Source organism: Cupressus sempervirens, chromosome 10, assembly GCF_028749045.1.
Source record: "Cupressus sempervirens isolate cs-2001-9-10 chromosome 10, ASM2874904v1, whole genome shotgun sequence".
NCBI classification, from domain to species: Eukaryota; Viridiplantae; Streptophyta; class Pinopsida; order Cupressales; family Cupressaceae; genus Cupressus; species Cupressus sempervirens.
In genome coordinates this window covers 796987918-797012560 of record NC_143127.1, presented here as the reverse complement: position 1 = coordinate 797012560, position 24643 = coordinate 796987918, and the positions used below count along the sequence as shown (strand labels likewise).

Sequence of the window (24643 nt, the reverse complement as noted above, 5' to 3'; positions counted from 1 at the left end):
CAACTTGTAGCATTTTTTTCCCTTTTGACTCATCTTCTTCTTTAATCAGCTTTGTTTCATTCCTCTCAGCATCAATAAACAACTTCCTTTATTTCACAGAATCTTCCCCTAAATTCACACAACTCCCCTTTAGGGTAACTTCTACTTTTTGTTTCATATGCATCATCAACTTCTACTTCTTCTCTCTTCTATTCTTCTCCCATGCAATACTCAGATCCCTTTGATAGAAATGCCAAAGGTAACTATAAGCTTCAATAAGAAACTAATAAAACCTTGTACTTATACTGTGTACCTTACATGTATTGAATACATCTGTTTCATTACAATCATTTTCACAACTCTAGGAATTGTCCCTAAAGAGTGAACTTCTACATCAACTTCATAAATATATTCTAATCATCCATGAATTGATGCAACATGCATTTTTGCTTAGTGAATCTTGGGTAGGGAAAGGACCCCTAACTTACCTCTCAAATACTCAAAAGCATCCTTGGGCAATGGATTTGTGAATATATCCGTAATCTTCTCTTTAAACTTCACGTACTCCAATTTGACTTGTTTTTCTTGAACTTTCTCTATCAAGTAGTTGTGAGTGTTAAATGTGGGCCTCAAAATTCAGCAACACACTTCAACATGTTTATTCCATGATGGCTTTCATCTAAGAATGAAAATCAAATTGTTCAGCACAAAGGACCTAGTCATATCAACCTATTGCCTTCTATCTAGTTGTTCTCTCAGAATTGAGAGTTCAGTGACCAAACCAACTAAAGAAAAAAGGATTTCAATGTATACAATGTAAGATTAAGCTAAGAAAGTAAATGAGATTTAAGCTATATGAATGCAAGTTAATCTTAGAAAGTAAATGAAATAATCTAAGCATGATTGCAAAGTAAGCTAAATGAAATTGTTCTAAGAAAAATGTAATTAAAAAGCTTTTGAAAGCACAAATGTTGAATATTCAAATTGATAGAGTTTCTTTACTCACATATTGCATCCTTCTGATTGAGAGATAGAGGTTCCCATTTTATAGAATCCCATAGCAAATCAATGGTGGAGATTAAATTAGATGAACGATGGAGATTAGATGAGAGTTCCATTCGAATGGAAAGTTCCCATGTTTGAAGAGGTTGACTATTTTCTTTTGAAGTAGATGGGGCAGTTAACTAGTTCTGTTTCATTTTCTAATTTGAGTTAACTTTAAATTCTTAAGCATGGGCTTGAGTATGGATGGGGTAGGATGCTTCAGAGGATGTTACAACATCTTGCCAGATTTGGATAGGGCCAGTGTATGTTGCAGCACATGTATCATGAGATGCATGAGATCGTCTATTGTTGGGCGAAGACAATAATAGTAGTATTTTTTCTATAGGTGTGGGCATGGGAGCACATGCCCATTGTGAGGCCACTTTGTGATGACCTTTTTCAGCCACTTGAGCCTTACATTTGTAGATATAGAGGGGATATGATTTAGCTTGACTTGGGCAAGACATATTTTTTGAGGAAACAACTCGATGATCTGATAGCCTGTCACCTCAAGACCATGGTGAGGTAAAGAGGCATGGGATGATGCATGTGATCAACTCAATTATATATTAATATCTTGGCCACTGATTTTCCAAACATCTCAGCATATTGAGAGATTCCCATTGATCTTGGTGTGGAGACAATCAAGAAAATAAGCAAGACAAGCAAGAAAGTACAAGGATGACCATGAGCTATCCAGTTAAACTAAAACACTTTAAAACTGAAAATAAGCTACTCAGGCAAGCATGATTATATAAGAGCGACATTAATATACTAAGACATGGGTTTGGGGATGTTGCCACCTTGTTTGGGGATGTTGCCACCTTTTAAAAAAAAATTCAATCTCTACCTTCATCTTAATGTATTTATTTAATTGTTGGGCAGCCACCTATTTTGTCATGATCCTTTCAGGCATCCGGCTTTATGTCATATCTCTCTCCACCTCAATCTTTATTCATAACTGAGCATGCACAAGTGACTTCTTCTTTTTCTATTTCCTCTTGGGTGCCTCTAGCATATGTTATTGCTTACAACAGAGATCTCTTTGTTCATGCTAAGTGGTACTCAGTCCCATAACTAGTACGGCTATATTGTGTTAGAAGTATGTTAAACCTACCAAGCCCGTGAGTGAAACTGGTATGTTGTGCTCGGACAAATCAGTTTGCAGTTAACGATAGTGGTGGCGTCTTCCTAGACCGAATGCAACTGTATTCATCATATCGTATCTGCCGAACCAGGTCATGTCTAGTAATCATACGCAATATGATCATATTTATTTCATGAAATCTGAATAGGTTAAATATAGCTTTCAGTATACAAACCAATTTTTCAATAATTATCTAATAATAATTTAAATACTGAATACTACAGCATACTCAAGTCCACCACATTACAGTGAATGATTGAAATAAAAATTATCAGACAACGGGAAAGTTAAAAATTACTAGACAACAATAACTTTTCAAATTCCAAGTGATTCCTTGGAAATTTAAAATAAAAATCTTTGTTTCCAAATCTTAAAAAAGATCATAACAAACCTGAAAAGGGAAAAGCAAAGGTTTCTCACTCATGCCAATACAGATTCCAATTTTGTTCTGTTTCTGCCTAGAATATTAATCTTCAAAATAGAAATAAACTTGTATTTAAAACAATTTATCGTATAATTGAAGTACACTTGAAAATAAAAATATACATTGAATCCATTGGGCCAAACCAACAATTGAAAGTGGAATGTTCCCAAAGTTGACATCCTCAGCTGTCTTGGTCTACAGGGTTTCTTGAGGTAAAGAAGGCTGGCCCAGGACATTGTTTGAGATGAAACTGAGCCTATAAAGTCTCGATGTAACCTTGGAAAAAATACTTTACATAAAATTGCAAAATAGTGCAGCAGAGAGCAATTTAGTATATAACCAAGTAAACTGGGAAGGAAAAATAAACAAAAATCACTTTGATAATGGAATGTAGCTATGCTATCATACAAGATTATCATACATATGATTAACTAGTTAGGCCTACAGTTTACCATGCCCATTTATTTAAGGAACTAGCTAGTCACAGCAGTTATTTACACTTATACCGTCAACCCCAGCGTCTGTTTATGCAATATGCTATTATGTGGCAAGGTTTTATTTTCTTAAATATCATCTGACCAATGTAGTTCGAATTCAAAAAGTCTTTCAAGACGCCGCAATCCTCACTTGTCCCCTCTGCTGTGTTCCCTTGGCACTGTCACAAGGAGAAACTGTCTAGTGCATATAGTTGAAGCTAGGTCCCTCAAGCGATACGCTATTTAGTATCATCAATTGATATATTACCTGAACAGAGTGCATGCATTATTTATTTCAACATGCAAAACATACAAACTAGTTCTAAGCATTAGTACAAATCTAATAACTCAAACTATGTTGTCTCTATATTTATATTTCTGTAGTTACTGAGGGCCATTGGGGAAGGAGGTATGAGAAGGAAGCTTTTGAAATCATTAAAATGCAGAAAATACTTGAACATGCAACCTGTTTGAGCCACCAAAGTATAACAATATGTCTATTTTTCTTTCATTTTAGATGGAGTGATGTCATCTATTTGCAAGCGAAAAAAAAAAAGATTATGCAGAACCTAGATAAGGTGGTATAAATTGTAGGCAACAGAGAGAAAACATAGAAAAATGTAACAAATGCGCACATACAGAGTAAAATTCTAGTAGTGAATCAGATCAAATAAAAAGGGAAGCTCAAGTATCCAATTACATCTAAATATTTAAGCAAAAAAATTGGTATCTGTATACTTCACCTGTAGTGAGTATTGTTGTCAATAACCATAGTATTCTTGTCATATTAGCCATATCAGCTAAGTTGTCCTCCCTACCAATTTACCAAGTGATCAATTATTGGTCTATTTTTGTCAGATAACAATGTTTGAAGATTGCCCATAGACGAACAATACCAATTTACCAAGTGATCAAGTGCCAATCTATTTTTCTCAGCTAACAATGTTTATAGATTGCTCATAGATGAGCAATACCAAAAGAAAGAGATCAAGTTTTCAATGGTTTGGGAACTCAAAGATAGGAAGAATGGAATGCCAGGGGTTGGTTGTTAAATTATGATCACATTAGGAATAGAGCAAATCTTAAATTTTCTAACTTGTTTCCTTGATGTATGTAATGGAACTATAATGTACCCAGGTTAGAATTATATTACTTAGGTTAAATTTATATTCAAACTCCTCTTTCTTCTAAGAGATTGTTTATGTAATAATAATGCAAATCTAAGAGAAAACAATGAACTTCAAATACAATGATGATATATTTCTTTTACTTAAGAAGACTTGATATGAATCTCTATTTGTAACTTGTAATAACACTTCTGGATTTCTGCGTGTTCCAAGTTACTCTTTCAATGAGGATATATATATATATAATATAATGGGACGTCTCCCATTGGGATATGTTCCCAGGGAAATGTCTCTATGTGAGACATGTCTCTTGTTAAGAGTTTAACCATTCATTTGTTACTGCTAATATATATCATTGAATCCGATCGATAATGTTAAGATTCATAACTTAATAATAATAATAATGACAATACAAGACAGTCAATACAATGATTTACTCTTATAATATATATTGACCACAATAAAATATGGCAGTTGATGATGTTATTGGCTATGATAACCAGTCAATATCAACTGTGATCATCACAGTCTATAACATCATCTACTGTGCCACCATAGTGTTCTTGCATTTTCGATTACTGTCAGTATTTATTGATATAAAGTTGATTCACATAATTGACATTATGGTCCATATCAAAATGAAATCTGTTTAATGTATTATCATCATTATAATGTATATGAGAAATATATATATATATATATCATCTGAATAATTCTCATCAATAATGCTCCATGATAATAATAGAGAAGGATAGATATCAAATGTTTAAGGCTGATAGACCATTCCACAATTTGATTTCATCGATTGGAATCAGCCGATCGAAGCTACAATCATTAGCATTGGTACCTGAAGGAAGAAATACAGTAAATGACAATGTCAAAAGGTGGCAAACATGAATCCAAAATATTCAATGTATTGAAAGTTAAGTCATATGACAATTAGCCCTTTCTCAAGCCAAAGAAAATCATCAGTAGTTGCAAAAACACAAAGACAGTCTTCAAAAGGAATAAGTCAGTTAAATATTGGTGACATCAAGTGGCATGGCCATCTAGAAACAGCACCAACAGTGGCATAAGTACATAAGATGTAATAACTCCAACCGGTTATAACTTTGTGAAACACCAAATCCTTCTCAAATTCAATTGTTTGACATTTTGTCAAACACTTTGCAAGCAAGCTCTGATACCATTGTAATAACCCCAACTGGTTATAACTTCAACAAATACCAAATTCTTCTGTAAATCAGTTGTTTCACATTTCATCAAACACTTTGAAAGCAAGCTCTCATACCAATGTAATATCCCTTGCCCAAACTAACTGATTTTAGCTCAAGGAATATTGTCAAACACTTGTATGTTGCCTTTTTATTTTCAGACTTTTTTGTGTTTCAAATTGTTTGATATAATTTGAATGATGCTAAGAAATTCAAAATGTTCACAAATGCTGATCATATATGCTATTAGATGAACATTTCGTCAAAAAAATTGCATGCAACATATATCTCCTTTATTGAATTCATTCCCATGTACAATGTTTCTATGAATTTGCCAAGACAAATTGGTTTACAATAATGACTACAACAATGCCAAATCTGATTCTTAGTTATCACTTACAACAACAAGCTTATATGCCTAAGATTACAATGCTAACTACTAATAGTTGCAAGAGGAACCTAATAATAGTGATGTCCAATGGATGGAGATGAAAGTTGCAATCGCAATCAAGCATAAATACTGTAGCACGACACTGTTCACGCATACTGTAGCAGCAAGGAAAAAAAACAATTACTAATGGCTGCCAAAGATGAATCTTCAGGTCTGCACTCGATAGTCCTTCAATATTCTTCAAACCCTTCAGTTATTCCTTAACTTTAAGCATGGTTGTAACACTGAAGAATTGATGCTCTCTAATGGCTAACTGAAATTAGAAACCCTTACTTTCTTCTCTCAAGTTCATATCAAATGCAATTGACGATAATTAGATACCTAACAATGAAGCTCTCGCCTCTATTTATTCTTTTCCTTCACCGTTCTAGAAGGAAATAAAATATTATTTAATTGCACTCTCTAGAAGCTTCTCCCTTTCCAATACAATAATTAGTTGTACTTCTAGAAAATGCACTCTCTAGAAGCTTCCCCCTTTCCAATACAATAATTAATTGTGCTTCTAGAAACTTAAATTAATTAAAGATAGTCACATTTAAATTTATTTATTTATTGACTTTACTTCAATTTATTTCTCCTTATTTCTCCACTTAGCCTTCGGAGAATGAAAAGCTAAGAACTCCATTGAGGGTCTAAAAGATGGAAAACATTACATAAGACAATGGAAAGTCTTGTGGCCTGGGAATGACAACTTAAAATGTCACCCATGAAAAGACAAGAGCACTTGTTGCATGCTTGTTGTCGCCTTATAGCGGAAAAACCAATTTAAAATGGCATTCAAGTTGAAGAAACAAGCCTGAAAATGCATTAGGGATAATTTGCACTTTTAAAGAGGTTGTGCCAATCTAAAATAATGATATAAGTGGTAATGACATGGTGAATGATGCTAAAATATAAAAGTGACCAAGAAAAGTAAAAAGCCACCATTTCAAGTGGTGTTGCCATTAGAAATAATGTGATTCAAGGAGTGGAGCAAGGAAAATGTGACTAACATGAAATTCTTTTTGAATGGTTTTGCTAGTTTTTTAGAGTGACAAACATGAAGGGGCCGTTTGGCCACTAGAATAGGAATTAGGAATGAGAATGGGAATGTGAATTGGGAATTGGAATGAGAATTGGAACTTGCGATTCTAGACTCGTTTAGTTCGACAAAATTAAATTGGAATTGTAGTTGGAATTGAATTAGTCAGTTGTGCTTCATAGTCATGTAAATTGTTTGGTCGAAGGAACCTCCCACTTTATTCAAAATCATTTGAACCATTATATTTATAGGGTATACGTAGGACTGATGGCTATAATGGGGGAAACTACATACCTTGGTTGGTGGGATGATGATTTTCTCATTGGTATCTTTTTCAAGTCCTAACACAAGAATTGACTCAGTTATACAATTCACAAGATCACGTTTTGTCAATTGGTTCATAGAGAGTTCACCAATTTCATGGGTTCTCTCTTGCAGTAAGCACTCTAATTTTTGATGCAACCTCTTGGGCAGTCGGAACTTGAGTGTTGACTACAATACCAATCAAACTCGAGATCTAATCAATGTCCTTTTGGGACAGACAGATGTCGCAGACTTTACTGGCTAACTGCTCAACTTATATATTTGTGGATGTAAAAGATACCATCCGCCGCCTGAATGAAATGATCTATGGATGTGCCTGCATTATATATCTTGCAAATTTTGATCGGCCTAAACAAGAGGAGCCTTCAGTCTAGATGTGATTCTTAGCAGGAATGGAAGATTTTGAGGAATAAATAAATTTTAAGAAATCTTCCTTTTTTCAATCATGGTTCAGAGTCCAAAAAAAGCTTTTTTTCTGCTAGTGACAAATAAAAAACACTGCACAATCGCTTTCCTCGCAGCGGAAGGAGGGGAAGCCCATCCACAAATTTCGTCTATTATAAGGCAAAAGTGGAAAAACTAGCGGCCAGGCTTGAAAATATTATCAAATAAGAAAAAGTCAAAATGGGAATTGGAATTGCAAATTGTTATTTTGGGGCCAAAATGCGAATACTAATTCCGATTTGGCGCACTACACTGAGAATTTAAAACAAATTCCAAATTCCAATTCTCAATTTCTATTCTAGTTGAATTCCTGCAAACAAAGTGGCCCTTAGAGGGAATAGTGAAAGCATTGCAAAGACATGACAAATAAAAGCCAGTCCAAATACTCAATGGATGTAGTGCTTTTCCAATGGTATTGCAAGGCTCCCCCTTGATGCTAAAATCAACAAACTTTAGTTTTCTAAAGAGACTAATCATCAAAGCATAAAACTATCAAATCATGTATTGTCTTTCATATGGGTGACCTATTCTGAGCAGAAATCAAATTTAAAGTAAATGAAAGAGACTATCTTAGATAATATAGAGTGATTACTATCTCTTTTCAAAGGATAAAGATTGGGGTTTTCTCAAAGCTACTTTAACAGATTATTCCATTATTATTTTCCTTAGTTGGTGGGTGCATGCATCCTGCATAAATATCTAGATGTCGATGTGTTATGGTGTGTGATATAGCAATGAAGCCATACGACAGAGATATGAAGGGCCGTACGGTATATGTATGCAGGCCATACAATAAGTTATGCAAGCCGTACAGGATGGGCCATACGAGATGGGCCGTGCAGGATGGGTCATACTGGATGGGCTGTGCAGGATGGGCCCTACAAGATGGGTTGTGTAGGATTGGCTGTACGGGATGGGTCGTACAAGATGGGCCGTACAGTGTTACTACAATACAACCATGAACAAGATGAAATCCAAATAATGAGAATTGAACATAGGTAAATTCAATTAATATTCGCAAATAGATGGTGCTCTGATTTTCCAGATCCGAGAGAAGTGTTATAGGCAACGGAATAGGGTGAGGGTTGAATCCCATCGAAACCGGACAAACCAAATAGGGAAGGTGTTTCACTTCTGAAATGGCGAACAATAGAGAACTCCAACAAGAATTCGCAGTACATAGAAATAATCCAAAATGTATATCTAAGTACTACCTACAAGCCGTGCTTAAATACCAATTGGGATAAACCTTCTGAGGGTGTACAAAGATAGCCGACAGCCAAACTGCTTATGGAAACAATTAAATTAAAAATGGGTCCGAGATATATTAAATTAATCGGCCCATGAACAAGGTTTAATTAAATATATTTATTTTATGACAGGGACATTACAATCCTCCCATCCCAAAATTCGCTTGTCCTCAAGCAAATGCAAATCCAGCTATAGGAAACCTTCTGTAATCAGCTTCTTTAGTCCCGAGTCAAGTACTAAGTAGATCTTCTCGCCGAAGTAAATGATGTTATCAATAATTTTGTATCTTTCGTAGCGTACATAGCCATCCATCAACTGACATGCAAAAGTGTTCTTGGTGTACTTGACCAATAGATGGGCCCACCAATTATCCAAAGAATGGGGTAAGGTGTTGATTGTCATGTTTTTACTTGCAGCATCTAGGATCAAATCATGTTTAAAAATGACCTCCATCTTCTTGATTAAGACTTCCCTCGATCCTTTATTTTATATTCCTCTTAGCAACACCTTCTTGCCATCCGCCTCGAATGAAAAGTCCATCCCTTTGAAACTTTGGGTGTACTAGTCAAGAGTTTCTAGCCACTGGATGCCCAATATGATATCAGTATCAACCAAATCTATGACAAAGAAATCATTTGTGACGGTATAGCTTCCCATGGAAATTTGTAGCCATGGGATCACATGAGTGCAAGGTAACAAGGTTCCTCCTACAACCTTAACCTCGAATCCTCCATGCTCAACTGCGCACATGCCTTTAATAGTGACCAAAGTTGAATTGATGAAATTGAGTGTGGCACCACTATCAATCATGATTGGGACTCGTTTTCTATGAAGTGTGCCATGAACCCTGAAGATACCACTTCCAGTCGCTGTAGTGAGGGTAGCAATGGAACCCCCTTTTTGTATCAGGGCATTTATTCTCTCCTGCTGGGTAATTTCTTCATTAGTCGTTGCAGGTATTTGTCCTTCGTTATCATCAAGCATCACCTCAATATAATGAATCTTTCCCTTCCCAAGGCAGCGATGACCAGGTCCCCATGGTTCTTTGCACGTGAAATAGAGTTTTTTTCTTCAAAGCTCTTGCCGAGAATCTTCATCAAACTGAGGTTTTTTCTGAATTAGCTCCATGTCTTTGTCTTCTTGAGGAGTTGGTGTTGGTGTAGCTGCATGAGTTTTGGAAGAAGATGTGGCCATGTCATGCACCTTCTTAATAGCTTCATTGAATGCACACGGGTTGAACCCTTCAATCCAACCTCTCAAAGGTTCTCTCAACCCATCCATGAATATCGCAATTCGACGTCTTTCAGAGATGTCTGTGACTAATACTGACAACCTTTGGAATTCAGTGATGTAGTTGTCTACCATGCCTGTTTGTTTTAGCTAAGCTAGATCTTTGAAGTTTATCTTAGGATCCTTCCCATCGAAACGGTCAATAAGTCTCTTAGTGAACTTGACATAAGAGGTTACTTGGTTGTAAGAGTGACCAAACCATGATGCCACCACTCATGCACCACTCCTTCGAGATGAAGTGCTGTGAACTTGATTGCTTTCTCTTCGAGCATTAGATTGAGTTGGAAATAGGTATCTGCCTTCAAAACCCATGACTGTGTGGTAATGGCTCCAAATCCATCAAATGGTGATAAGTTTTACCATTCCGATCTTTCTCTTGAGATCATCATTAAAATAACCGCAATTTCCCCTGCCAGAATACCTCATTCTTAGATCAGCATAGTCTCTATAAGATATATCACCTTCCATATTTGCGTTTTGCAAATCTTCACGAAGGTTTTCTTGCATTTCTTGAAAAGTGGGTTCTCTTTCTTTGCATGGTGCTTCTTTCCTTGGAAGGAAGGTGAGTATCAAGGGTCAAGAGTGAGAGGGTTGAAAGTTTGCCCTTCCTGAAACCGAGTCGTCGCTATGCCCATTTTGTTCTCCTATCGTCTTTCTCTTGGATAATTTTTGTAGTGTTTCTTGCATCAGCCTTTGGGTTTTGTTGATTGGTATTTGGTTTATGATGAGCTCTCTTAAAAGATTCATGAGTTCTATTGTAAGATCCTGATGATCTACCATTCTAGCAATGAGGTTATTTCGCCTTCTCCTTCGAGTATAAACTTGCATTCACTTCCACAGGCTGGCAGAATCAAAAGCTCTGATACCACTATAAGATTTTGATTCTCTTCTGTCACAACCCTACATGGAACTATCAGTTATTCGCTAGGAATGATCATACGCTTGTGTCTGATAGCAATGGAACTATTGTACGATGGCTACAGGAAGCAATTAGGAAAGACCGTACGGAATTGATGAGGTTAGATGTACGGTAGGGGAAACCAAATGCTGTGGTGCTGGAGGGCTGTACGGTAGGCCAAGATGGTCGTACGATGAAGGTAAAGCAACCAAGTACGGAGCAATAGTAATGAAGCCATACAGTAGAGATATGAAGGGTTATACGATATATGTATGCAGGCCGTATGGTAAGTTGTGCAGGCTGTACATGATGGGTCATATGGGATGGGCTATACAGGATGGGTCGTGTAGGATGGTCCATACGGTGGGGGCTGTATAGGATGGGCCGTACGGTGGGGGGCGTACAAGATGGGTTGTACAGTGTTACTACAATACAACCATCAACAAGATGAAATCCAAATAATGAGAATTGAACATAGGTATATTCAATTAATATTCACAGATAGATGGTGCTCCGATTTGCCAGATCCAAGCAAAGTGTTACAGGCGATGGAATAGTGTGAGGGTTGAATCCCACCGAAACCGGACAAACCAAATAGAGGTGGTCTTTCACTTCCGAAATGGCGAACAACAGAGAACTCCAACAAGAATTCACAGTACATAGAAAATAATCCAAAATGCATATCTAGCTACTACCTACAAGCCGTGCTTAAATACTTGTTGGGAAAAACCTTTTGAGGGTGTACAAAGATAGCCGACGGCCAAACTACCTATAGAAACAATAAATTAAAAATGGGTCCGAGATACATTAAATCAATCGACCCATTAACCAGGTTTAATTAAATACATTTATTTTATGACGGGGACATTACACCAAGCCTGCCAAAAGGTGATAAAAACTCAAAAATATGATAACACTTGTAGCCAAAATCTGATAAAAACTGCTTACATGAATAGCCCTAATCATTGGTTTACATCACACATAACAACTTGCAATCAAGAGTAATCCTTCCACTAATTATGAGAGTGGTTAAATTCAGTGCAACTATGCAGTCCGTAGATACTTTTTTCCCATCCATGACAGTATTTAATCCCCCAGGCTTGAATTCTTTGTATTTGTATCAAGATGCGATGAATAAATACTCACGGCATTAATGTTTAGCCTTTCTCAATGGTTCTTCAATATTAGTCCAATGCTAATAATAAACAATCTCCTCATTAATATTTTTATGCATCGAGCTCAGCCATCTCATATTCATTTTCCAAAGAACCTAGTAAACGCTAGTCTCAAATGATATTAAATAAGCTTTAACCATAAAACAATCTGATATAATAATCTCTCTTTATATCAAGTCGACAATACCAAACAAAACCACTTCTTATAAATTAATTATTAATAGTGATTAATTTTGTATATTTCTAGCATTGTTTTGTATATATATATATATATATATACACACACACACACATGTATTCAAATGCATTCAAAACCCCCGAAAAAGGTTTCACATATCCATGTACTGGATTCTCCTACACACATCTGCATTCAGATTCCAATAAATAACTTGGTTATTTTCCTTAGAATCTTTTATTAGAGAGCTTATAAATAAGTGCCTTGAGCTCATTGCAGGTAATGAGAATTTGTGTAAGACATAAATTGCATGAAAGAATTCAGCCTTGAAGTCAATTTATTATGTGTAAAGAACCTCAACCAGTTCTGCCTTCAATTCTAGTGGTTTGACATATGTCAAACACTTTTCATGCAAGCTTTGATACCACTAAGATAAGTTTTGATACCATTGTAAAGAACCAAACCAGTTCTAACTAAAATTCTAGTGGTTTGACATTTTGTCAAACACTTATCATGCAAGCTCTGATACCATTGTAATCAGCCCTGTTGGCTCACCATAGAATTACACTGAAATTTTTTGATTGTTTTTGCAATTTTTTTGGTTTTGAATGTATATGTTGTTGATTTTTTGATAGCTTTAGTCAGACAGAAAAACAATTAGAAAAAAAAAAAAAATATATATATATATATATATATATATATATATTCTTTAAGATATATATATATATATATATATATATATATATATATATATATATATATTCTTTAAGATATATATATTTATATTTATAACTAATAATTATAATTATAATTGTCATTATGTTATTTATAATAGATAGACATGTCCCATGAAGGGACATGTTTCTTCTTCGTTTATTCTCCATATAAATGAAAGAGATCGTTGCATTTGAAAAACACATACCAAAATAGCAATGCTATTACATTTGCAACGATCCCGAAAAATCAACATAGTATCAGAGCCAAGCTACAAATGTGAGAAAGAATAGAAATGATATAGAAGAGAATTCATTTGAAAGAAATTAGATCTTCCTTAATTTTATTTGATATTGATGGGCAATCATCCAATTTGTACTTATTAAAACAATTTAAAAGATGCAGCAGAACAAAGACTAGACAGAAAAGGATTCACGGGAGATGAGTATAGAAATATGAAATAACAAATGGACAATAAATCATTATAGTTAGGTCGTTGACATTTCAATACACCATGATCGGGAAAGAACGGTTATTTGATATTTCACATCCATACAAGAGTAAAGCAAATGATCATGCAAGGAGTAGTAGGTCAGATCGTAATTAATGAAAGAGATGACCTTAGGCACTTAGGAAAAACATAAACCATTGGGCTTCTTATTTGGAAAATAAATTATGATGCAAAAGTATGCTTACGAAGTAGACCCAGATAGTCAAGGTGATAACTTGCATATGATCTTAAATCGTGTCGAAGGGTTCTCCTTTCAATGCTACAATTTTGAAGATGACCTTAAACATTGTATATGCGATAATCCTAACCCTCAATGCAAGGAGATTGCCTTGCACATGATATGATTGACACAAAATTGTTTGACTTGAGATAATTGATATTGGGATAGGAATCGGTTAATAAAGTCCATGCAAGCTCTAATCGAACAAATGGCATCGATCAACATCGAAAAATGAAACACACAAAAGGCAATTGAAGGGAATGTGGTCTGTTAGATGGATATTTTGCAAGTGAAGGTTTTGAGTAAAAATTCAGTCGCAAAATAGAATGACTAGCCACAGCGTGGGAGACAGAGTCTCTACTACCTTAAAGGGAAGGTTCCCCCTTCTCACCATTCCTTGGATCAACTCAAGGTAAGCAAGAAGTCGAAAGATTTTGTAAAATGGGTTTTACTAATATCTTTTCTTCTTATCTTCAAGAAAGAATCCACTTACTCATGGAGCAAGAAATGGGCAAGGTGAATCTATAACTACACTTCTATCAAGTGTCGTCGGTAAATATTGTATAGCCCACAGGGTGTGCGTTAGGATGTATCCCATCGGTATATGCTCCTTCGGGAAGGTTCTTGTTATGTAGCGACATGTTGTATGTGGCCGACAGATTCCTTTGAGAAGGTTCCTCGCGATGTATATATACACCCTCCGAGTAATCATTGTAATCATATTATCAGAAGCATATTGTAATATCTTTGGCATATGCGAATAATATAAGGAGTATTGCTGTTCTTGTTCATTGTCTGTATGCGTTAATTTTTTTACCCCATACGGTAAACATTTGGCGCCGTTGCCCATGAATCTGGAAGGAGGGAGGAATGAAGATTAATTCCAAATTAACTTAACAAAGCTCAAAATAAAATAAAGGAAAAAGATGGAATATGTACTGCGCAAGAAAATTTAATCTTGGCACAACAAGCCGAACGCAGGAGGTTTCAGAAGATTGCCGACGGACACCAAAGCGCTGAAGAATTGTTGGAGACTCAACAGAGGGTGGAATTGGTGGAAAAAGCAAGGGAAGAGTTTTTGAGCCTGTATTTGATGAGGGAAGAGAATCCAAACGGAAGGGAATCGACTCGCATGGCTCGGAGTGTCGAGGGAGCACGAGCATGGAGTGAACTCTTCGTCCACGATAGACTTCCAAAATAGACAAATTTGCTTAACGGAGAACCTTCTTCACCAAAAGGCACAATTGTCATAGGTGCCGGAGTGCAGAACATTGGCGTTGGTGCCAAAGTACAAAGTGTTGGTATCAGGATACAAAGCATTGGTGTTGGGATACAAAGCGTTGGTGCCGGAGTACAAAGCGTTGGCGTCGGGATACAAAGCGTTGGTGCCGGAATATAGAATGTCAGTGTCCCTACTCATCTAGTAATAATGGCAGGACCTAAGGATAAGTTGCCTAAATTTGATGGTGATGGAGCAGCCGATCCCATCCGACATTGTAAAACATGTGAAACGATTTGGAGGGCAAATGGCATAACAGATACAAATGAATGGGTCCGGCAGTTTTCGGCCACCCTACGGGGTGTCACAATTGATTGGTTCACCGATGCAGATCCCCATAAATTAACCACTTGGGACAACCTTAAGAAGGAGTTTACTGTCGAATTTCAACTACTCCGTGATGACAATTAGATTGTAGCCGAGATATATAACACAAAACAAGGAAAAAATGAAAAAGTCCGAGTCTACACCAGGAAGTTGAAGGGCTTGATCAATAAAATGGAGAATAAGTCAGCTGATGGGTTGCAGAAAAGATGGTTCATTGAAGGCCTACACCCAAAGTTGCGACCCAAAGTTGCGAAAAAAGATGAAGATCGTGCTGCCATCGTCATACACTGAAGTGTACAATCGAGCCATGAACCTGGAAAGTGAGCAGAAGACAAAAAAGAAGAAGAGTAGCTCGTCTGATTCAGATAACGACGCATCTTCAGAAGAAGAGAGCAGTGAGGACGAAAAGGACAGCAAGAAGGTCCGTGCCCTCCAAAGGGATATGATTCAGAAAGAATTCAAGAACATGGAGAAGGAGACCAAAGGAAATGAGCTATGGTGCACCGAGTGCAAGAAAGAAGGCCATACGAAGGGATCTTGCCCAAAGGGATCTTGCCCGAAGGACCAATTTTGCGAGATTTGCCAAATCATGGGACATTCCACAAAGGAATGCCCTTTCAATATAAAAACAAGTGATCCTCAGCAAGTGTTCCTGACATAGGAGGTTTCCGCATCAGGAGGGAGTGAGAACACCAGTCCGGAGGGTGCCACGTCAGGAGGCTACAAAAATAATCGGCGAAGTCAAAACAACAACGACAACAAAAATAATGGTTGCAGGAGTCGAATTCAGTATGATGCGAACAGCCGGCCCATAGTTCAATGCCGAGCATGTAATTTGTGGGGCCACTTTGCCTGTGACTGTACAATGGCAAACACACCGAAATTATTATACAGATGGTGCGGACTCGACGATCATGAAGATGCCAAGTGCCCAAAGTTGGGAGTAAATTTGATCACCATTGGGATAGACGAAGAGGAGGTTCTGGCCATCACACGAAAGCAAGTGAAAATGTACCCCGACCTGACAGGAAGAAAAAAAGAAATTGGAGGAAGCACGGGCAGAGATTCAGAAGGCAACGTAGGTAGAGAAAACACACCTGAAGGACACTACAAGTACCTCTGCACAGAATTGCGCAGAACAAAACATAGTATGACAAATATTACAAATCGAGGTACCTATCAAAATAAATGATCTGTTGCTCACTATGCCTCAACTTCGTACGGCACTCACGAACATTGCTCCAATTGCTAAGTTGCCAACAGAACAAGGGAGAAAGAAGGTGGCGCAAGTGCAGAAGATCCGATGCTGCTAGCCCTTTCATCCGGACGGCATCCGGCAATTGTCAAAATGGGCATTCTCGGGATTGTTTTGACAAACACGATTGTGGACGGAGGGTTCGGTGTCAATGTGTTACCGGAAGACACCTGGAAAAGGGATAGCTGACGCTGTGGCCACCTACATTCCAATTATTAACAGCGGACCAGCACGGGATCAAACTGTTGGGAGTCCTTACAGCACAACCGGTGATGATTGGAACACAACCATTCTTGCTTGACTTTGTCATGATCCCACTGAAGAGGAGAGGGTACGATGCCATCTTGGGCTGGGGCTGACTCATTCAAGCCAAAGTTAAACACAATTGGAAGAAAAACACTCTATCACTTGAAAGCAAAGGGTGGAAATACATCATTGATTTACACACCCAAATGGTCGGGGAAGAAGCTCTGTCATCAGATTTTGAAGAAGAGGATGAAGAAAGACAGTGCATGGAACCAGATCAGGAGGGAGTTTTGCGGTTGGAAGACGACGATTTGGATTCAGTGAACGGTCTCTACCATTGGCAGATGGAGGACTATGAACTGTTTCAGAGTTGCAACGTACTGACGAATGAGGAAGGACACAGCACTGATGAATTTCCAAGAGAATTCACTGAGATAAAGGAGGGAGACGCACTGCTGGATGTAACACCCACCCATACATTAAGTCAGGGGGAGCCCATTAAATACAACGAAGCTACATTACAAACAATGAATTTGGTAGATGAGGCCGAACCAAGGAACATATTGGTAGGAGATAACTAGGATTTAGTACAGAAGGTAGTGGCATTCAAGATATTCTTGGAATACAAAGACGTATTCGCATGGACATACAAAGATTTGAAAGGAGTACCGCTGGATTTGTGTGTACACCGCATCCCATTGGTCGAAGGTGCAGTTCGCATACGAAAGTGACCCTACAGGATGAACAAGAACTACAAGACATGGGTCATAGAAGAGATCAACTGAATGCTGGAAGCTAGTATTATTTTCAAGGTGTAGACCAGTGAATGGGTGTCACCCATCTCACTAAAGGACACCACCCAGATCAAGATATGTGTTGATTTCAGATGCCTTAATGCAGTCATGATCAAGGATCCATTTTCGATTCCATTTACAGACAACATCTTGGAGGAAGTAGCCGGACATGAGATCTACTCATTCATGGATGGATTCTCCGGATACAATCAGATTTCAATTGCAGAGGAGGACAAACTGAAGACGACATTTGTCGTAGATGATGGAGTGTACGCATATAACCGGATGCCGTTTGGCCTATGCAATGCGCCTACTACATTTCAATGAATCATACTGCACATCTTCGACAGAATGTCCGTTGAAAACTTTAAAGCATTCCTGGATGATTGGTCGGTATTCAACGCCGAGGACAAACATCTAGTAGCGTTGGGCGAGTGTATGGAGAGATGTCAATAGGCCTGACTAGCTTTGAATCTGAAGAAATGCAAATTCATGGTTCCACAGGGAAGACTGGTCAGGCATATAGTCTGTAAAGAGGGCTTGAAGACAGATCCAGACAAGGTCAAAGTCATATTGGAAATGCAGCCGTCCACCAATGTAACGGAGGTAAAATCTTTCCTGGGACACATAGGTTATTATAGAAGGTTCATCAAAATTTTTGCCAAGGTATCATACTCGTTGGATAGGTTAACATGCAAAGGATAATCGTTCAGATGGGTGAAAGAACAGGATGAGGCAATTGAAGGGCTCAAGGTACAATTGGCTACGGCTCCCATCTTGGTGTATCCAGATTGTAAAAAAGAATTTCATATTCATGTTGACAAATCCAACTATGCAATTGGAGCAACCTTGGCACAGACAGGTAGCCACGGGTTGGATCACCCGATATACTTTGCCAGTCGACTGCTATCAAAGGCCGAATAGAATTATAGTACAACAGAACGAGAAGCATTGGGAATGGTCTACATTGTGGAAAAGTTTCGTCATTACTTGCTGGCGAACCCGTTCGTCTTCTATGTCGACCACCAGGCTCTGTTATATATGGTCAATAAACCTGTCATTCAAGGAAGAATCAGCCGCTGGTTACTTCTGTTGCAGGAGTTTACCTTTGAAATCATTGTGCATCCTGGAGGAAGAGATTCCAAGGGTACTGAAGGAAGCACATGAAGGACCGGCAGGAGGACACATGGGGCCAGACACAACTGCACAGAAGATACTCCTGGCAAGACTATGGTGGCCAACTGTACACAACGATGCTAGGGAGTGGGTTGTTGCATGCGATACATGTCAGTGAGTCGAGAAACCATTGAAGAGAGACTTCATGCCTCTAAATCCCTCTCATCGGTAAATATTGTATAGCCGACAGGGTGTGCGTCAGGATGTATCCCGTCGGTATATGCTCTTTCGGGAAGGTTCTTGTTATGTAGCGACATGTTGTATGTGGCCGACGGACTCCTTTGGGAAGGTTTCTCGGGATGTATATTTACACCCTCCGAGTAATCATTGTAATCATATTATTAGAAGCATAATATCTTTGGCATATGCGAATAGTATAAGGAGTATTGTTGTTCTTGTTCATTGTCTGTATGCGTTAATTTCTTTACCCCATATGGTAAACATCAAGAGTTGGAAACAGTGATACTGATAAACCTTCACTAACTCAAAGGCTAGCTGAAAATGTACTGGTTTGGCTGTAAGTTCAGTCGTACTTCTATATAGAAAAGTTCTACAATTAGGGCACAAAGACTCTTGAAAGTAAGAAAAACTTAACTATTTTGCAAATTAAGAACAACAATATAAGCTACAGACAAAGCTTCTAGCTATACACTTCCACAATTTCTCTTGGTCAAAGCTCTGGCTCCAATTGCTTCTTAACTCTTTTTTATTCAATTCACGAGATACAATTACCAAGAACATAAAGTAACATGAATCAAAGATAGCTTAAATGAATTATAGACAAAGCTTATAACTCAGGCAAGTAACAATCTCATTTAATCAAAGTTAAGTCTCAAATGCTCTTTTGTATTCACTTTCTCTCAAAATAGTGCTTACATAAACAAAGTTTTGCTGACACAATTTCTCCAGAGCTTTCTTGCATAAAGATAATGATGATTTGACAATGAGGGGGCACTCCTTTATATAGGCATAGGAGTTGAAAAAAAGGTGGAGGAAAAGGTGGGATCCACTCAACCAACTTTGACCTAGTCTAACTAAAAGAGAAAATAGAGGGTTACATGCAATTGCACATGCAACTCGCATTACATCTTTACATACACATGTAACTTGCATTACATGTAATCACACTTTTTCATATAATACATCCTTTATAACTACTAACATGAAATAAAAACAAAAAGAACAATCTTAAAGATTGTTTCTCAATGCCTTGAATTTGACAATGATGTCATGCACTGTGAGAAGATCAACAATTTCCACGGTCTTTGATATGGCTTCTACTCTCACTGCATTTGCATACGCTGATTGCACAACTTTGGAATTTGCTACTGTAGTATCTAACAAGTGTTTTGTCAAGGATTTATGCAAGACAAACTTGTTCATCATATGTGAAGCAAAGTCTTTAGAATCTACATCAGCATTGATCCTGATTGTATATTCTGAGTTTACTCTCTCTGCTGCAATAAGATTACCAGAGTCATCAGTAACACAACATCCCATCTGTTCCAAATCACAAGTAACACTTGTTTCAACTGTTTGACAATCTCCAAAGGCCACCTGCAACTTTGTGATCAGCTTCCTCAATGTCCTCTCTTTGTAACCAATGAGTCCTTGAAATCTGAAGAACATTTCACATGACGAAGGAATGTCACATGAGACCAAGGCATCTAGATCGAATTTCATCATTTCATCACAATCATCAAGGATTTCCTTCAAGTTATCTGCTTCTTGAGTCAAAGAAGAGATTAAGTTTCGTTCCATTTCATTCATCTCTTTGACATGCCTAAGAACTGCAAATGTCTCTGTGATGGCTCGAACTCCTTCAGAAATGATTTCCTATATCCAAGACTTAGTGGCTTCAATCAACTTTCTCTCCTTAGATGTTTGAGACATAACAACAACACTCTGAGAAGATTGTTTCTGAATGACTTTGTTCAGACGAGAGACCTTTTGTTTCAGTTGATTTTTCTTTTTCCATAGCTCATGATTGCTCTTTGATACATTAGCCAATGCATCTTGAGCATCATACAAACAACTCAAACGTGATTGTTTTCCAATTTCAAACTTAGTAAACTTGTAATCAAAACGAATAAGTTCTTCAACAGGTTTGTCTACCAAGGGCTCAGCAACTTCAATGAATTTGGTTTTACCTGAATCGACCAAAATCCTAGAATAAATCTTGTCTTTTAGAGTTTTAGATTTGGACTTCTTAACAAGGAGATTGTCTGGAGGAACAATCACTTTTCTCCTCTTCGTTGTTATTTTGCTCAACCATGCAGGTAGGCTAAAACCTTCATCTGTAGAAGTAGTTACAGTCGAGACCATTGGCATTGATCTTGATTGTATTTCCGTTGTAACAGAGCAGGATTAAGTTTGCATAGCTGAAGGCATAGGAACATGCTGAGAAGACTCTGTCGTGAAAAGCTCAAACCCTATCAAATATGTATCAAGTTGGGAAACTTGACCACTGGTAAGAGTTGGAAAATCCTCAAACAGATTTGCTAAATGTTCATATTGTTCATTTGCAGGGATGTTAGGAGCAGCAGAGGAAATAGGAAGAGCCATGGTATTAACCTCCAAGACTGGAATGAAAGAAGTGAAAATAGTGGAGAACGAATCCACATCGTCATCTACTCCATGCAAAAAAGGCTCTTCATGTATAGAAGATGTACAAGCTTGTGCAGGCTATGGAGGAGATATGATCATGATTTTTCCTTCTTCATCTGAATCTCCTTTATTAGATTCTATTTCGAATTCCTCTTCTGATTCTGGAATAAGTTTAGGAATTTGAGATGAATTAGCTCATTTTCTGCCCTTCAATTTGAATTTGAGGGAGCCCTTAGCATCAGAAGATGAGGGACCATCTTTCCTCGTGATTTCCAGTTGTGACTTCCTGCCAGGAGGACCAAAACTTCCACAATCCAAGCCCATCTTAGGATTTACTCTTTTAAGGCTTTTACTTTTCAACCATTTATTGGTGTTTACCAAGATGGATTGAAACCTATCCATGATAGACATACCTTCCTTTTGTTGCCATTGAGTAGGAAAGGGGCACTTCTAATCAAAGTCGGCTTGATGAAACTCTGGATCAAGGATGTTGCCATCATCTTCAACTTGGAAATCTAAAGGGATTTTCAACATGTTAAAACAATTATCTACTGTAGGGTTAACCTGCAGCAGTCCATTTTCATGATGTCAAGTTTTTTCCTCACATCAATCCAGATGTCTTCGATGCGATGAATATGAGTGTAAGCTTTTTTTATTTGAGAGTTCATCTCTCGGTAGTTAAAATCAAATCTGACCTTGAACTTCTTCAAGGTGATCAACTGCAAGTCTACTTCCATGTTCTTTCTTTAGGCACATAAATGATCGAATAATTGCCAATAGCCAAAGGTTTAGTTGAGGTAATGCCGAAACCAAGCCTATGCATAGGATGTTGATATCTCTGCACGTCCATGAGTTGTCTAGCTAGGTCCACCAAAATAATTGGATCTGTAGCATACCTAAGTAAGGTAAAAGGCTCGCCTTTGAAAGATCCAACTCTCAAGTATGCGAAAGTGGGAAACTGAATGAAAGTACAACCGTATTGGTTCACCTTCTCCCATGCTAAATCAGATACTCTTTTAACAGATAAATATTTATTGAACAAGCACTGAAAATGCCCAAAGAAGGCAAGCATCTTTGACTCTTCTGTAATGAAATTTACTATTTTTCAAACTGATTTGGTCATAGTAATCCCAAGCAGGAACCTGAAGACGATCTCCCTTGGTAGAAAGACTAGAAAAAGATCCCATAGTAGCAGCAATGTAAACAAGGTAAGAATTCATGTAGAAGGGTACCAAAGTTCCCACGTTGCCTATCTGCTGGCAAAGTGCAGTGCTGATGAGCTCTCCCCAAAACATGTGTTCTTTATTCTTCGTAATTTGAAACATGAACTTATACATCCATGGCTCGAAATCAGTAAAGTCTTTAAGACCACAAATTCCGCTGAGAAGGATGATGAGATCCTTATATTCTTGTTTGAAATTAGACTGATAAACAGTCTTTGGTGAGTTCGAGAAGTTGCTTCTCTTATTGTCTAATTAATAAAAGTTGACATACTTTTGATAATCACCCTTTTGCCCATTCCAACATGCCAAAGATGATTCTTTGGTCAAATTTGCACATTCTGCTTTATGTGGAACCTTAAAGATTTGTTCAATGACCTCAAGATCAAGGCTAATGATAACCTTGCTGTCAACGTCTTTGATAGTCTTCGTCTTTGGAATAAACTGCCGTGCACGTCCGAGAATGAAGTCAGGGTCTATGGCCGCCATAGGAAACGTAGACACCAAGTGAATGTTGCTTCTCTTGATACACTTCATTTCTTAACTAGTTAGAACTTTAACTCTCTATAGAAAATCAGCTGCGTCCACATGACCAATCTTTGTGTCTATCATGTTATCCAAAATAGATATGACTGATGAGGGAGCTGCATGAGCCAATTCTTTATCATATTGATATTTCATTTTGCCTTTGGATTTTGATGGTGAGGACATTTCTTGTGCTTGTACTGCAACACAAAAATCTCAATACATTAATACATCATCAGATGGAATCGCCATAGAAATTGATTTGTGATCAACAAAGCTTTGGAAACAAGTTGGAGACTTGATAGATTCAAAAAAATGATCTCGGAGAAATCATATGCATATGCAATGGACGGAAAATGAAATGAATGGAATGCAGAATAAAATGTTATGAAAGTGAAAATATGGAAGATGGAATGAAATGGAATGTGTGATGGGAATGCTTGCAAATGAAGATTGCTGATTTCACACATGACTTAGGGTTTTCAAGGCATCATTGCATGAAAAATGAATACATATAAGTGCAACATGTAATAGTGGATGGAAGGTGAGATGAGATGCGAATGCGGGTGGAGGATGCACTTCACATGTAAATGCAAATGGAGAATGAGATGGGAAGCATGGAAAGATGCGGAAACATGTATTTGCTCACGAAGGCGCAAATGCATATGGAGGGATGGAAATGAAAAATAGAAGAGGGATAATGAGTTTTATAGTCACTTTTGGTGAAAAAAGGAAGTCAAAGTATATGGGAGATGAAAATGACATCTTTTTGACTTTTCAAAATGTGACTTTTAATCAAAATCGAACCTTTTGGATGCAATTACACGTAAGGCATTTCGTGTAATTGTGTCATGCGAATGGATGCAAAAAGTGAGATGAGTGAAAATGGAAATGAAAAATGAGATTACATGCATGTGTGGATTGCGAATGAGATGGAAAACATGTAATTGCATTTGTTGAGTGAGAGATGAGGTGTTGTGACATGGAAACGAAAAGTGGAATATGATGATGCTTTTGCATGATATGAAGCAAGAACAAATTCTTGGGAAAAAACTTACAATTTCTCCAAGTGGAAAAAACCAGCAAGCAAGCACAAAGCACAAAACACAAAAGAAAAAATCATACCTCTGAAAAGTGACTCAAACATGTCAAGATGCAATGCACTTCAACACACAAATTCAAAATTGGGACTTAAGGAAGAACCAAAAACATGAAAAAGAACAAAAACTTCATTTTTAAAGGAAAAATGCACTTTCCATGGCAAAGATTTCAACAAGTGGCAATCATCAAGCAATTAAATGCATAAAATCAGCAAGATAAGTATGAATT

General features: G+C 37.5%; 1 protein-coding gene across 5 annotated transcripts in view; it reads right to left on the bottom strand.

Moving 5' to 3' along the window:
- Window positions 1-2636: 2636 nt before the first annotated feature.
- Window positions 2637-24643, bottom strand: part of LOC149536317 (Protein kinase superfamily protein) — a 252316-nt gene continuing 230309 nt past the window's right edge. For 4 of the 5 annotated variants that reach the window (XM_089803147.1, XM_089803149.1, XM_089803148.1 and 1 more), the window contains one exon: window positions 2637-3338. The gene's annotated coding sequence lies outside the window, so the exon portion shown is untranslated. The remainder of the gene's footprint in view (window positions 3339-24643) is intronic. The other variant, XM_089803150.1, reaches the window with a different exon arrangement.